The 15727-nt window shown below is 42.9% G+C and overlaps 1 pseudogene across 1 annotated transcript; it reads right to left on the reverse strand.

Annotated features, from left to right (window-relative positions):
* Window positions 1-699: 699 nt before the first annotated feature.
* On the reverse strand, window positions 700-15423 carry LOC110980619 (cytochrome P450 2U1-like; annotated as a pseudogene). Its single transcript, XR_015426636.1, has 6 exons — window positions 14207-15423; window positions 8867-9308; window positions 4625-5256; window positions 3590-3915; window positions 2694-2886; window positions 700-2511 (listed from the first exon to the last, which is right to left on the reverse strand). The product of XR_015426636.1 is annotated as a cytochrome P450 2U1-like (transcript).
* Window positions 15424-15727: the final 304 nt, after the last annotated feature.

Consider the following 15727-nt stretch of genomic DNA (forward strand, 5'->3'; position numbering starts at 1 on the left):
ATTACACCAAAATATCTAGAGTAGCATTTTGGACAGTATAAAAAAGCGATCTTGGAGTGGTCGACCTTTGTGACTGGCTCTGCAAAAATGGCCCTTGGGCTTATGTGTGACAAATGCCCAAGGATAGAGAGGCATTGTATTAAGGATTAAATTTGTGTATTTTTGACCTCTGTTGCACATTCTACTCTCGAGATACAGTGTCGAGATACGAGCGTCGTGCGAGCTCCGTTGAGTAACGGATTAGTGTAGCCACGGACTTCCGAAGAGTAAAATAAGGGATGCTATTAAACTGAGTAGGATGCCTGCCATCATGAGGCTGAGTTTTCCGTGAAAGGTTCTGCAGGGGCCAAGTTCACATGCTGCTTCAGCACAAAATTTGCTTAAGCGTGAAAAAAAACTTTCTTAAAAAACAAAGATCACCAGCTCAAACTCTATCTGATTGTCATGCTAACCAAGAGATAGGTACATGCAAGTATGATCCCAAAAAATATACGTCACATGGGGATATGGCTCGTTACCTGATGTATCAAGCTAGGTTCTCTTGCTCTTGAAGAAAATTGTGTGCTTAAGCAGCTCTATGAAATTGACCCGCATCGATGCTGAACGCGTAGTATTGGGAGCCCTCTTTTGGCCGGGAAAAGCTATATTCACACTGAACCTCTTGATCTGGATCGAGTTTGACAAAAATCACACCCGACGTTTTTTGAGACCAAGAACCACAGTTTATTTATCCTTTCATGGCGTTCCAGCGTACTTCTCTAAAATCACCGATATATCTTTTATAACTGTAGGTGACCGTCGCCGATGCGTTTATTTTGTTATTTTCATGTAAAATGACATATTTAGAATGGAAAGGTCTTTTTGGTGTTGATTCTTGGAGGTAATAATAAATGAACTTTAACATAGGCCTACACCAATATCTACATCATGGACTATGTAAGTACACACAAAAATTAATTTTCAGAAACTGATTTATGTACCCGTTCTAAATTTCAACCTGTAATCTACAAAAGTAGTTTTTAGATGAAACGTGTCTCAAGTTCTAAAAGGTAACTTTAAGATAGATATTTTTTTAACTACACCAAATAGTACAACAAAGTTGTTTATAGGTCCAATTAACAGAATGTTTGCACACAACGTCTACAGTATTTACACCAAGGGCTTCTCAACTCCTAAAACTATTGTGACCTTTAAAAGGAGAATTCTGATCTACATTACACTTAAACGAGTAGGAAAAAGTCATCCTATCTAAAAACGAAAATAACTTTAAGTAAAAAGAAGGGATGTGAACATTTACTTTTTAAGGGTTGAAATCCTGATTTGCTGTACATTTTAGCCAATCTGTAAAAATAACATTGCAAGTTAATGTTACAAAGTTTCAGACTTTGTCGGTGAAGTATCAAATTGAAAGCCCGCATTATGTCAAATTTGTAGAAGCTTTCCAGTGTCAATATGGCTCCTTGGACAGGTTCCTTTCGTCCTTATGGGCATTTAACAAAAGAGCGGCTCCAAGAGTTTGCAACGTACTGGCCAAGCATAATCATCAAATCTGTCGACCCAACGTGCGTTTGGAAACGGTCGACAGATTTCGTGGATTGTAATTGGCCAACGCGCTGCAAGCTCTTAGAGACGCACTTCCCTGAATCGCTCGAATACTGAGCCATACTCACCACAAGCACCAGTTTTACCAGAAAATAAAAAAAAAATGCTAAAACAAAAATTGAAAAGAGGTAATTTAATTTCTATATACATGTACGTATACTTACCATTTACTTACAGAGAATTTCCCTGATCAAATATTTCGAATACTTACATCAAAGTATAATGCAGCGCATAAATGTGAATCAGTACTGGTACCATGTAAGCCTGTAACATTTATTTCATGGTGGGGTTGTCGGCAGCTACACTGGCGCCCCCAACGCAGTACTATAATACAGCAGGAGTGTTCTCTTGCGCTGACAAAAGGCAATGAGCACAGGAGTACTAACAGCCATCCCAGGGGCAGAGGGCTGGTCTGGAAGGCGGTTGAGGGAACGAAAGACACCCCGGCGATACCATTAGTCTAGGGAGCACCTTATAGGCAAGAGATCATGATCCACGGTACCGGTACGGTAACTGCAGAAGTGGATAGCTCCTAATAGGTGGAAGATAATCTTTCAGTGACAGCGGCAGTAGATCCAGTCTTTAAAAGACAGTGTGGGAAGGAGATGCCACCATCGTAAGCCTGATAAGGCAAGTGGTCTAGGTTCACAACCTGAAGTGATGGTGTCACTGGGACACGCTATCTTTGCGGAACGGCACCCCCAGAATAGCAGCCTTCAGAACTAAAGAGACAACCATGGAGTAGGCTGCGTTAAGGTATACCGTCGAGTTGTTCACTAACAATTTTTTATCGAAGATTCCAGATGAACATGATGAAAGCTGGCTAAGATCCAGGGGCTGGAGATCAACTTCCCGCTTGGTGTATTTTGTAGAAATTTGGGGGTCTTCGTGTAAAGGCTCAATCACCTCCTACAAATCATAAACCATTTGGGGGGTCTTAGTTAATTGTTTGTACGATTAAGGACAAAACAAAGAGTTTAAATGGTTTCACCGTCGGCTTCAACTATTTGTAATTACTCCCCTCTCCTTTACGAACAAAGAAAAATCCCCACCCCCACCAAAAGTCTTAAACTCCACCCCTGGCTGTTCACCTGGAATCTCCTTATCTGAGCTCTGCGATGATCCGGAAATTTCCAGGGTGCAAGGCAGGCCCGCATACTGTCCCCTCTAGGTCTGGCATGGGGTCTGTTGTAGGTATTGTCACCCTGTACCGCTGCATGATGGACACAAAGAGTAGGAAGGCTTGGTGTTTAGCAAACTGTTCTCCTGGGCACATGCGGGGACCTGTGGGTAAAAAAATTAATATTACTCAATCCAACTACAAGCTACAAGGATTTCCCACCACGCTTGCACTCAGTTTGCCTCAACACCAAGAAGTATTAACCGTAACAGTCCTCAATCCTCTAATTTAAATACAATTAGGGTTAATAATATGCATAATTCAGCTTAGCATTTTAGTATAGAACAGGCCTATAGTTCTGCAGCCGCAATGACATCTTGTTTAACCGTGTTGTTACTTTTCCAAAAATTATCAGAAATCTCCATTAATTCGCAACATCACCCATATAGCTTAGAACTGCTTCCGTTGACACACTGTTATGATATTTATGTGGTTGATATTGTTACCCTTAACTATTTTTCTCACTTATAAGTAAGTGAGCCGCACGCATTGATGTGTTATAGGAATTTTTTTCACATTACTATTGATCTCTAGAGGGTCACCACGGTGCTCATGTCCTACCATTGACCGCATTTAACGTTGATATTTAACGGGCAATTTTACTCTATAAATCAATATCACAGATCTATGTCAGAAACCTGTCAGCATGTAGTTAGCACATATACATGTATATAGATGACCAGGTATGCCATTTTCTCATGGATTTTACAGCCCCCCTAAGGCTTGGTATCAAATAGTAAGTGGCAAAATTTTCCAAGGTGTAAAATAATTTAGCATGCATTTGAAATGATTTTAAATTATACGCACCTACTCCAAAAGGCATGAAATTCTCCGGCATAACAACCGCAGACCCATCTTTGGATAAAAACCTGCAGGGTTTAAATTGTTCGGGCTCTTCCCACTCCTGGGGATCGTGATGCAGAGCCCAAAAGTTTGCCAGTACCTCGGCACCTTTGGGAACGAGGGCACCCTCCAACCACGGCATCTGCGCTGGCAAGATGGGGGACGCTGACTGTTGCTATGCGACAACGCTGAATTTCGAAGAGGGTAGCCCTCGTGAAAGGGAGCAAGGGACCGTCGTCGAGAGAGGGCTGCCTTTCCCGGCCGACGGCACTGTCAATTTCGTCGTGAATCTGACGGGAATAAAGCAAAAGAAATGACTTCAGGATGAGTAATGTCATTTATTATGCAGTTTTCTAGACAAAGAAAATTTGTTCCATTTCGACAAAACTCTTGTCGACATGGCAACGATAAGTTTCTTTGTACAAAACTGTATTCATATCTCACCGAACAATAAGCACGAGCAAAAACAAACAAAGAACATGTCGTCCTCATTGCCACATTTTTTTTTTACACGTGAGCTTTCCTCTGACGTCCAGTGAGGGCCGGGACACCCTCCACCAAGTCCCATAAGAAAGTGCACATGTAAACAAGTGTGGCTGCATTTTGCTTAAGAGCTTGGTGAAATTCCTTGTACACTAACTCATCAACAACACCCAAAGGTGAGAGCAACCAATGAGAGACTTCGAGATACTTGGTGGCGACAAGCATACCGGTCCTTTTTTAGTTCTGAACATGCGCACGCTGTTGTGAGCGTGCGTGCATAGTTCTGAGCCTGTGCAATACGTTGAAAACGGATATGTCTGCTGCCACCAGCGTCTCAAAGTCTCCCATTAGCACATCTTGACTTACTTTGAAATAAACGCTGCACTGCGTGCACAGCTAGGTTTTTCTGTTTTAGTTGGCAAACTAAATTTCTTAACTTTCTGACGCATAAGTTTTAAAGATAAAAAAGGGAAGAATTGAACCAAACGGAAATTTGTACATGATGCTCTTGCTTACCCTTTGCTGAACACTTTTGTACTTTGTCATGAAAAGTAACGTCCACAGAATTTGCGTTGCGGTCGAAAAAGACCCTGCGATGAGGATATCCAACATACTCCTCCACACATCCTCTTCTTCAAACTTCAGCGTCTCCCCCTCTTCCCGCCTCCTTTTTACCTCAGCCAAGTACAGGTCAACGACATCCCTAGGATGATTGCAGTTATATGTGTCTTTATGCTGGTCAACGAGTCCTCGGATGAAGTCCGTTAAGCCAATCACGGCGTCCCGGTACTCCCGACAGACCGGCGTGTGGTACAAGAACGGTAGGCAGTTGCCAATGGAAACAGCAGAGAGGTTGTCAAGAACGATCTTAGAGTTACGCACCAGCGAGCAGAAAAGGGGGCTCTCGTACTCGTAGCGGTCGCCCAGCGCGATTGCGCAGAAAAGATTGGAGGTTGCGCACTCGAGAATGTGCCGAGGGTCAAAGGGCAGACCGCCATATTTGTCTATACTGGCACACAGCGCTCTGGCTTCTTCCTGAATCCTCAGGCCCAGGATGCCCCTCTTACTGTAGCCCAAGGTGCGGAAAGCTCGGAGGATAAACCGTCGTCTGGCTGCCCATATCTCACCATTTTCCCAAGCGAGGCTACCTGTAAAATGATTTATCAATGATAATCATTGAAAAATAATTTACCACACTGTGATCAACAAACTGAGTCTTAGCAAGGTTTTCTTAGGTACTTTTTTCGCCTCTCTGCTGAAACGTAATTGTGTTTATGCATTGGCCAGATAAACCTTAAATATTCTGCTTTTGCGACTTTTATACTTTAAACTGCGCACTTACCAAATTGCAATGTGTTACAGAGATTGGAAAGGCGTTTGGATGACTTCACCACGTGATCTGTTATGATTAAATCATTTCATCTATATAAAATTCTATTTGGCCCCTTCCCTGCACGAACAATAAAAGTCGTTTTTTCAGACTTTCTAAGGAAATGTGTACCTCTATCGGCACAAAATTCAATAAATTAGAACCGCAAAATAAAACCTTTCAAGAAAAGGCCTACGCTCTCCAACAAATCGGCCTTGGCATTAATTACTGTTTCAACAGAAATACTTCGGTTGCCTCGACGTGTGATGTTTTATACTGAACAGAAAGTTTTGAACGGTTCATGTTCTCTCTCATTTAGCGTTTGCTGAGTACGCTGTCAACATAATGGCACTTTGGGCATGTTGAGCATTATTTATCAGCCTAGGAGCCAATGCAGGCGATTCACAATAGTGCACCACCAAGAGTTTGCAACACGTTGGCCAATGATAAGGCGCAAAATTTGTCAACCCTTTCCTAACGCGCAATTAGTGTGAGACTTCAAGCCCATGATGTGGTATATCTCAGGCAAAAGAAGCAGAGTAAAACTGAAACAATAATTAACAATATGATTTGGCCAATCCTTCCTCCGATTGAAATTTAGAAATGCTATACCCTTAACGTACGGACATATCCTGATTCATGCTATTTAGAAACATTCAATAGTAAGCCCAAAGCACTGATAGAGTTGGATGCATCGTTTCATCATATTGTTTTGTTTTGATTAGGCCAAATGTCTCGGCCCCCCTTGAATTCAATACGGGTGATTCACAATACTGCGCCTCAAAAAGTTTGCAACGCGTTGACCAATCACAGCGCGTGAAGTCCATCGACCCTTTCCCAACGTGCATTGGGTTGACAGATTTTGCGCACTGTGATTGTCAACGCGTTGCAAACTCTTGGTGGCGTATACTGTTGGGAAACGCCCATATTGACAAATTCAACCCTAGTAGCAGATGCGTCATATAGCCCCCTGCATGCACTATACGCAGCGCAATGCATACAACGCAGACAGTTTTTAAACTGTGCTGCGCAAGTCTTTGAAAAATTCATCGCATGGGTCGTTTTACGTCACTGAAGTGAATACGTCACAAGCACAATTAGTGTGTAAAAGGCATGAACGCGTTAACCAACACACGCGCGTACTCCATTCGTTTGCACTGCACTTCCTGGTTCACAGTGACGTCACACTTCGGTACTGAATTCTCCAGGAACTTACACTTTTTTATGTCCGTGTTGTACAAAATTGTATAATTTTGGTAGGATGTCGCGAGGGCTTCAATAGAGATTTCAAAACTGTTCAGTCTCCAGTTTTAGAAACCATGTTACTGTGATCCCTCTCATTGCGTGAAAAGTATATTTGCAGTGAAAGTATCACGTAACTATACACCATAATAAAAAGTTACAATTTTCCGTTTGTAACTCATTTATACGAGACCCTGTGTTTAATCACGTTTCCACCAGTTCAGAGTTCACAACATCCCTGTGACAAAGCACATTTTCATAAAATAAAGGTTTTAGTGTGGACCTTTTTCAAGTTAAATTCATGGCGGGGCAACTACATGCAAAATGTTTACTAAAATTCACACAATTTGTTTGACCACATTCAGGTGTGCCTTCAAAGATAAGTGAACATATTTCAGCGGTATGATATGGATAGTCTATGGTGGAAAGGTGGCATTAACATAAAATGTTGCTTCCAAAGAAAGAAGATAATCCAGAAACTCCACTTGACATACCAGCGTCAACCGCTAGCCTGGCTAGCATGCAAGGTCGGTTGCATGCAAGGTCTCCATATTAATGGATGTGGCCTTATATGGGCCAATAAGGGGGAGTGGGTTAGCGGGTTAGCGCAGCGGTTCTTTCCTCGCTTTGCACCAATGGGGCCTGGGTTCGAGTTCCAGCTTGGCCCATGCTTGGCATTTGGTTTGTAGACAATATTCTCGCTCTTGCAGGTTTTCTCCGGGTACTCCGGTTTCCTCTTGCTCATAAAACTAAAACTGGACCTTCCTCCTAACTTCCGTAATGTGATGCTGATTAACCGAAAAAAGGTTATGAATAAACGTAGGTCTATAGTTGTCGACGCAAATAGCCTGAGAAGCTGAAAGGAAAGCGCCATTAAAAGAAAACAACAAACAGGGGACACCTGCTCTGACATACCAAGGAAGAAATTCATAAGGTAATATAGACAAAAAACATAGAAGAGGAAAGTTTATCCAGGTCAGCTGGCTCGACTCAAAGAGCATTTTAATGATGCAGTGGGTTTTTGTATGGAAAGGAATACGAATAAGTGCTTTCTTTCCCAAAGCATGCATTTATATCCTGGCATAGGTACCATGGGCTGTTAAGAGACAGGTTTTGTGATTCGTTCAAAAATGATCGAGGGAAAAATGCATTTATTTATTTTGTTAACGCCGTCTGGTTCCTTGTTTAGAATGTGCATTGGGAGTCATGAACATATTTGTAGCGATTCCCACCAAAACTTCATTTCTGTCCAAGCTGTGTTTGTCGATAAAACTGACTCACAGGAATGAAAACGTGACACTGAAACATGTTTTAAATTCCGTGGAATAAATAAAGGTGGTCCTACTGAGGTAGAGTGTGGTCGAATTTAAGAACCGAGAGAAACTTTGCGTTCTGTAGTGTTTATTTCAACTCAACGCTTCTCCTTCCATATTCTAGGATTCAGGGGGAAACGGTTAACCCTAGATTCACCAGATCATCAATTTTCAGAGAGGAATGAAAACTGGCTAGATTTTCACTGGTTGCCATAAGTTAAAGCCAGGTTATCCTCATACGGCGCAATGCTATCAGTATGGTTTAATTTCATGCATGAATTTCACTCGGTATGTTTCTGCTAAACACGATTTTCAGCTTTCTACCCATTTTCTAAAGAAGACAGAAATGGAAATTAATCACAGTATAAAGTACGACTTCAACGTACCAAAGCCTTCATATTGACGTGAGCGGAGAACCGTTTTTTGGAGTGGTTCAAGAAGTGACAGCAATTTGGAAAGGGTTTAATTTGATGTTCGCACATGCGATCAAGACTATAGTTCTTGATCGCAGCTTAAGTTCTAAATACCGCATACAGCCTCGACTTAAAATTCAAAACTTGGTAAATTGGAATTGATAGGAAAAAAGTTACATGAAATATTGTATGGTATTGAAAAGATACACTTGGCTTAAACTCGGGTCATGGAGGACATTTCACACTTGGTTTCTGGTCTAGGGCACATTGTTCCAACGCCACTGAAAATACTTTTTGAAATGTAGACTCGTTACCATATGGTGTGGAAGACTATTTTCAAATTCTGTGACTCCTATTTCATTCACTTTTTCCTGTTTTGTGGAGCACTATCTTTGTATCTAAATGCTGACTAAGAAATTACCTTGAACTGGGAAAGATACTTTGACTAGTCCCTGCAGATGTCTGTTGGTCATTCTCGATGCCTGCTCGATGAAAGCTTCCCTGATGGTACTCCTGTCATTCAATACCACCAGCAATTGCCCTGGCGCAAGCTTGAGGCCGAACACCGGTCCGTGTCGCCTGGCCATCTCTGTGAATCCCCGATGGCCAAAGTATTTGGTGTACCACACGATGGCGGGAATACTACCGATCAGGGGCCAGGCGCGCGGACCGGGCAACGGCCGACTGGCAGGCTGCGACTTGGCGCGGTGGAAGGACCGGTAGTAGGCAAATAGCAGCACAACGCTGAGCAGGGTAGCGGAGAGGGTGAGGTAAATCGAGATGTCAAAGGTCACGATCAGGCGGGAGACTGTGGAAAACATGATGGCTGAGCTAATTCTGAGTCTGGCCTTTCGAGGGTATACCTGTGCGACGGAAAAGTACCGTGATTGGTGTAAGATGACAGAGGAATACTTCAGCGACTTGGTAGGATACACCCCAGTCCCTTGTGACAGGTCTGTTATTGTTTGTGTCACGTTTGAACCAATTTGCACGTACTCATGATAACGCAATGCTCAACACAAACAATGGTTTACCAGTTGACCAGATGTCTCGAATGTTTCTCATTTATAAGAATGGGTGTTCCTACTTGGTCATACTAACATAGAAATGCATATCCCAAATCATCAATGAATATGACGTGTATTTCCCACGGTCTGTTTACTGCAACTACTTTCGTCACTTTCTCTTTGTTTCCCTTTAACAAAAAAAAACTCTCCACTGACCTCATCAATTCGGTATAGTTTACGTATTTTGGCAAAAATGGCAAGGAGATTTATCAAAAGAGTTAGCTGAAATATTTTTGCTCTGCACTCCAGTGCTTGAAACGTTGCAGTGTAAATTCTTGTCGTTGCTTATAATAACATACCTTCTCCCCAGTTGGAGTCTTGATACTTGTTTAAAGTTGAGCTCATTCTTTGATTTTCATTTCAACTGTTACTCATTGATTGGTACTGGACTCTCCACTCTACGGACACTGACTCAATGTTGTGACATACTATTTTCTTTGTAGTACCAATTTACCTCAGGAACATATTGCTGCACTTTTGTAGAGGTGCGAACGCAAATGTGACACAGTCAATCCACTCGTGTTCTATGTCGTACTGTTACGCATTACCGAAGGCCTGTTACCGTCAACAGCCAATCACTGCTGCTGCGTGGGTAATGCTTTGCTCGTCCGCCGCCCTTCTGAGCCACCTTTCACAAAATCTTGTCAAGGAAACACCTCGTATGCAGCTACCGACGCAAAAGCATTGTGGGGTATTCAAGCCGTGTCCGAATTACTTTGCCACGACCGGAAATTGCACACAACTCTATGAGAACTGGCTGCGGCCACTATCATGGATTTGCGTATAATTTCAAGCTGCAAGTGATTCGGACACGGCCTCACTACCCTGATCAAACGCACCCACACTCAGTGTACAGGTTTCATGCGCACACGGAAGTTTTTACCTAACTCATTTGTGTAATGAGCTCAGTCCAGTAAGTGCTCCACAAAAAATTACATTGTAAATAATTTCCCTCCCCTTAGCTCTGTATGGGCTGTGGTGTAGGAGCCAAGAATAATGCGTGCAGTGCGGCTATTGGCACAGTACTGGCGTACACACTGGGTATTCAGCGTGCGTTCTTAGTCCACTGCCTGAACTTTGTTCATGTTGTGTTCCCGGCCTGCTCGCATTGGCACAATACTCATCCACCGACTGAAGGTGTTCAAACACAAACAGTCCAAAAGAGACTACATTGTGGCAGCGCCTGAAAACGCGCCCTTTCATTGTGTGTTGACTGAGTTCCATTTTGGGGTCCCTCGTGGACGCGGAAAAATGAACGTAGGCTTTCTACAGCTAAATGTATTTTGCTGCCTGTCCCTCGCCTAGCTCAAAAAAGGCGCACAAAGCTATTAAAAAGGAGAAACTAAAGCGTACATTGCTTTCTGTTTCCGTGTTGTGTTTGTTAAGTGTCAGATATGGTAAGAATCTTTCCACCTGCATATGACTCTCCACGCAAGACCGCGCGTAAGCACTTACTGCCATTCTGTTTCTGGTAACTATGTTCTATCAATGATGATGACGGTTCAAACACGCCGGAGCAGGGCTTTGTGCCAGGGTTACTTTAGGCATAATAAACGTGTAGTAACATGTATAGGGCCTATCCATGTTCAGCTTACTAACCCATGACCTTCAGCTTTCTAGGTGTTTTGAGTTGGCCGGCTACACTTGGGAAAAAAAGTAAATAATGGCCAGAATCTTGACTACGCCTTCGTAGTTATCTGAGGTGTGAGTGGACCGCCCAAAACCTCAAGACTAGCCCATACTTTCAAGATGGCCGAGTGCATTTCACTCGCTCGACAGAAGATGTTTACTGTTCTTACTCTAATGAGATTTAGAATCATTACTTGCGTCTACAAATTCCACCATTTAACTAGACAAGCTTGTCGGTCAGTGGGCGGGATATATATGCCCTTCAAACGCCCGTATAGGGCCGTCGTAGGTTAAGCCTGGTTTCCATTATGGTCGTTTATAACGCAGACGGAACACAAAACATCAAGACGCAGACAGTCGCGGAAGAGACCGCTATGTGGCGTCATTTTATCAAAAAAACTTTTTAAAATAGTGTCCAAAACTCAGACAAACTTTGCAAAAAATGCCTTTTTGGTGTAAAATTTGTCAATGGTCAGCTATTTTGTTGACGATTGGGATGGCATATGCGAGTAATAAGGAGAAAATGTGTGGTACTAGGGGAGAGGAACATCGTAGTACGCCGGTCATGCCAGCGTGCGTGTTTGTATAGGCCTACTCAGCGATTCAACAGAGACAGTCGGTAAAGTAGGAACCGGACTCAATTTTGCCGATCCGTCTGGGGCTGGTTTGCGTTGTCGGCGACACTTCCGTTTGACAGCTTCAAAGGTAAATCCAAGAAGAAGTGCCAAGGCGTACATACATGTATGTAATAAATGGACACAGACCGTGTCGGTTATTGGATAAAATGCTCCAGATTTGATTTATTCCACTACTACTCTCCAACAACTTTCTGATGCCATCTCTCTCATTTTTAGTACAATGCTTTCGGCACAGTGATTAGGACCTGGTGGACAAGGTGTTGAACCGCATGTTTTACGAAATCGTTTCAGTATTGTCATAGTTACCCTTTGGTCAATCGATCAGTTGCTTAGCATCACGTACAGCCGCTTGTCCAACTTGAAACGCGGCAAAGAAACGCAGCGGTAGGTCGCTCTTATCTACATCTTGTTCAGCCTTGGCAGCCTATTTTATGACGCTCTTTTTGTGTTGAAAGCATGCTTCTAAATTTACTTCACTGACCATGTCCGAATAAAGAAGTGCTGGTATTTAAAAGAAATTTGAGTGTAAACCAAGGAGTGTTTTACATATTCAGCTTGAACAACTTCCCATTAAATCCAATAGCGATGTAGGCCCTACCCAGTCGTGCAATGTATTACAGTATAATGATCTGCTCTCAGGTTCAAATCGATGCAAAGCGTACTACAAAAACGATTGAATTTAGTTGAAGTGGTGTGACTGTTGCAATAAGGTATACGTTAATTTCATCAACCTGAAAAGTAACTAGAATTTCTCAGTCACAATGGGCCATGCCCACAGCTATAGGGTGGTTGTAGAAACTGTAAAAACTTATTCCAATTATCGTGCCCTCACCAAACTGTCCTCACACAATTTTCTCAATCTTCAAACTGTATTGTTAAAGAGCTGTAAAACACAGCATCTTCTCAAATAACTACCTAGTCCAGAAATTTTCTATGCCGCTTGGGGTTTTTGATGGCTTCCCCCCCCCCGACTAAAGGCTAGGCCCACTCAGCGTTTGGCAGTGGGAAAACTCTATTATTTCCCAACAATAGCCACAAGGATCATGCCTATTCTCCTCGTGATCACTTAGTCGATAATGCTGCCCATTACCTTCGGGTAAGATTCCAATGAACCCACGTTGATCCTATTTTGTTTTGAGCTACGTACTGAAATCCCGTGTAAACATGGTTCAGAGTTCAACAGATCGCGAGGAATGTGATCATTTAACGTAATTACCCAGCGCCGGGGCTACTTAATTGTTATTAGCACGGGTCGAAGGCTTGTCTGGACAATACAGCTTTAGTCCATAGCAAGGGTCGATACATAATGCTGCACCATTACTTAACTCAGGGCCGGAGTGAAAAAGAAATCACTGAAGATGATGCAAACTTCATTCTAAAAGCGTGAAAAACCCTACAGCTCATCAAATAGTCCTTACTGACTCCTTATTTTTAGAAAGTAAAGTGTGTAAAGATTTCCTGACATTTGCAGCAAGATATGGGACGGAGAGACGCCCCTCCTTTTGTGCTGGTGATTGTTTGACAGGAATCTCATGAATTCTTTTCAGACATGGGGGTGTTAGGTAACAATAGAATGTCTATAGGGATTGGACATGTGGGAAACCCCTCCGTCCCATATCCTGCCGGGTCTGTTTCCTGATGAAGCCTCCTTAGACACTGTGGCAAACAAAAGTAAACGTTAGCAAAAATGGCAAACGTTGGTTTCCTATATATTTTACTCATTTGACTAGAAGGCAGGAGTACTATATAACGAATTGACGAACTTTGTGGGATATTATCCATGTTTGACATCAGATACGGAATTGATTCTATAGAAATTCGACTATGTTCAATTCGATCACATACCTAATTTTGCCCTTAGATTAATATCTTGATGTTTGCCATCTGTCGCAGAAGAGGCGGCTATAGTGGGTTTGAGCTTTGACATTATCTTTCTATAGGAATATTAAGCAAATTGAGTTCTACTCTGCTTTTAGCCTTACACAAAAAAAGAAACTTAATCGTATATTTGAAAGAAAGAGTTCCGTATGCGGACGCCACATGAGACCCCGTCACAACACCCCCCCCCAAGAAAAAACTTTGACACTGGTCTGAAAAATGCTGCGTTTTCTAAGTGAACGACTTGGTATTTTCCTCCCTAAATGGCAGGCAAATAGGTCTCTGTAGGGAATAACTACTGCCGTCCATATACGAATCTCTGATCCTTATTGGCCGTCATAATAGACATGTCAAGCGTTCAATACTTTCTTAGGGCATCTCATACTAGGCCCATGAGGATTTGCCAGTCACGCACGTAAAGGGAAAGAAAGTCTGCTTGAAATGAAAATCTGAAGTTATAGCAAAGCGAGCAATCTTTTTGCGTGTAATTATCTATGCCATAGCGTCCAAAAAAAGAATTTTAAGGCAATGGAATTTGTTAAAACTTACCGCTTGGGATAAAGTTTGCTATTTTGAATCCCATGGGTCTTGTAAACAATCTTTATTTGCAGGTTCCTTCTCGTTGAAAATGTGGGGGCTTCTAAAATGCACCAACCAAGATCTGGCGCCGATTGACATCTGCGTTTCCATGCACATACAAGTGAGCCTCCAGTCCAAGTTCAGACCAGCCGCCGTGTGCTCGTGGGAATACCTGAACTTCGGCTTGTTGTTTGTAATCAATGCAAGCTAGGTCGCATTAAGAACGGTTTATCGCACCAATTATTATGCTGCCTTTCCCCCATGGATATTGGGTTATGAGCACACCTCTGTTTGTTTGCAAACTCACAGATGAAAGAAGTAAAAATATTGGTCCACCCACGTGTTTCGCAAGGTTCAACTGCAAAATTTCGTGAGCTTAACAAACATTGTCGATGCCAACCAGAAGAACTTCTGTCGCATAGGGAAGGGCAGAAATATTCCCGGAAACAAGGGGTGGGCTGCTGCTGGCCGGCTCTTAGCGGTGGGAAAAATGCCTGCTTATACGGTGCCAACGGACAGGGAGGCTCACCGCTTGAATTAACACGGCCAGGTGCCTGCACTATCGGCACCATATGCAATCAAACGATACTGGAGTCTCACCGTTGATTTATTGAAGTGTTCCTGCACGTAATTAGCCGTTGATTCGAACCGTGCACCCGTACTGCCATGCCACCGGTGCTATCGGTTGATCCAGAAATCCTCATTATTCACCCCACGTAGCGCTGCTACAAACACTTTTTTTTTGCACGATGGCACATCAGGCACGGTTGAATCCTCTATTGACAGGAAAACACTCTTTTCTCTCCGTTCAAGGACCCGTTCAGTGACATCTTTTCACGGGTCACGCTCGAAAACTTTTGTTGGGTCGTTTGCCCCTGCGAGCAAGGCTATTCGAAGAGTCACAAAACACGCCTCCCTTTCTGAGCCACAATGACCGGGTGAAGATTCGGAAAACAAGGCCACCATCAACACAAACGGCTGAAATTCACGACCTGATGTTCAGGCATCAGTGTATCTATGCGGGATAAACGTGCACAACATTATTTAGCAGCATCACAATTAGGAAAATACAGTCCCAGACTCAGGTGCACACTTTCGTGAACTCCGATATTGGGGCATGCAATCCAAACAAATGGAACAAATGGCAGCTCAACGTATGCAGTACATTTCCCGACAGCAACGGATAAGCCATGTTTATGCAAGGTGCAAGATATGTCAATATTTGTATAATGCACACGCAGTCGTGTATGGGAAGAGAAACTGTTCTACCACCTAAAGCTGTCGGTTGCATATTGCTGATAATTGTATTTATGTCCACATGAATTCAGATGAGTGCACCATGCGCTTTCGGTTTTAGCTTAGTGCGTGGAAGTTACTACACAATCAGTTGTAATACCAACGGCCCCAGGATTTGTCGGGGTGGGGCTCGGGGCTGGAATTTACCCCACAGATTTCATGATTCCCAGGTCCCTCTCCAGTGCACTACACACG

The sequence above is a fragment of the Acanthaster planci genome, linkage group LG10 (genome assembly GCF_054643075.1).
Source record: "Acanthaster planci isolate LZ-2023a linkage group LG10, COTS_SCS, whole genome shotgun sequence".
NCBI classification, from domain to species: domain Eukaryota; kingdom Metazoa; phylum Echinodermata; class Asteroidea; order Valvatida; family Acanthasteridae; genus Acanthaster; species Acanthaster planci.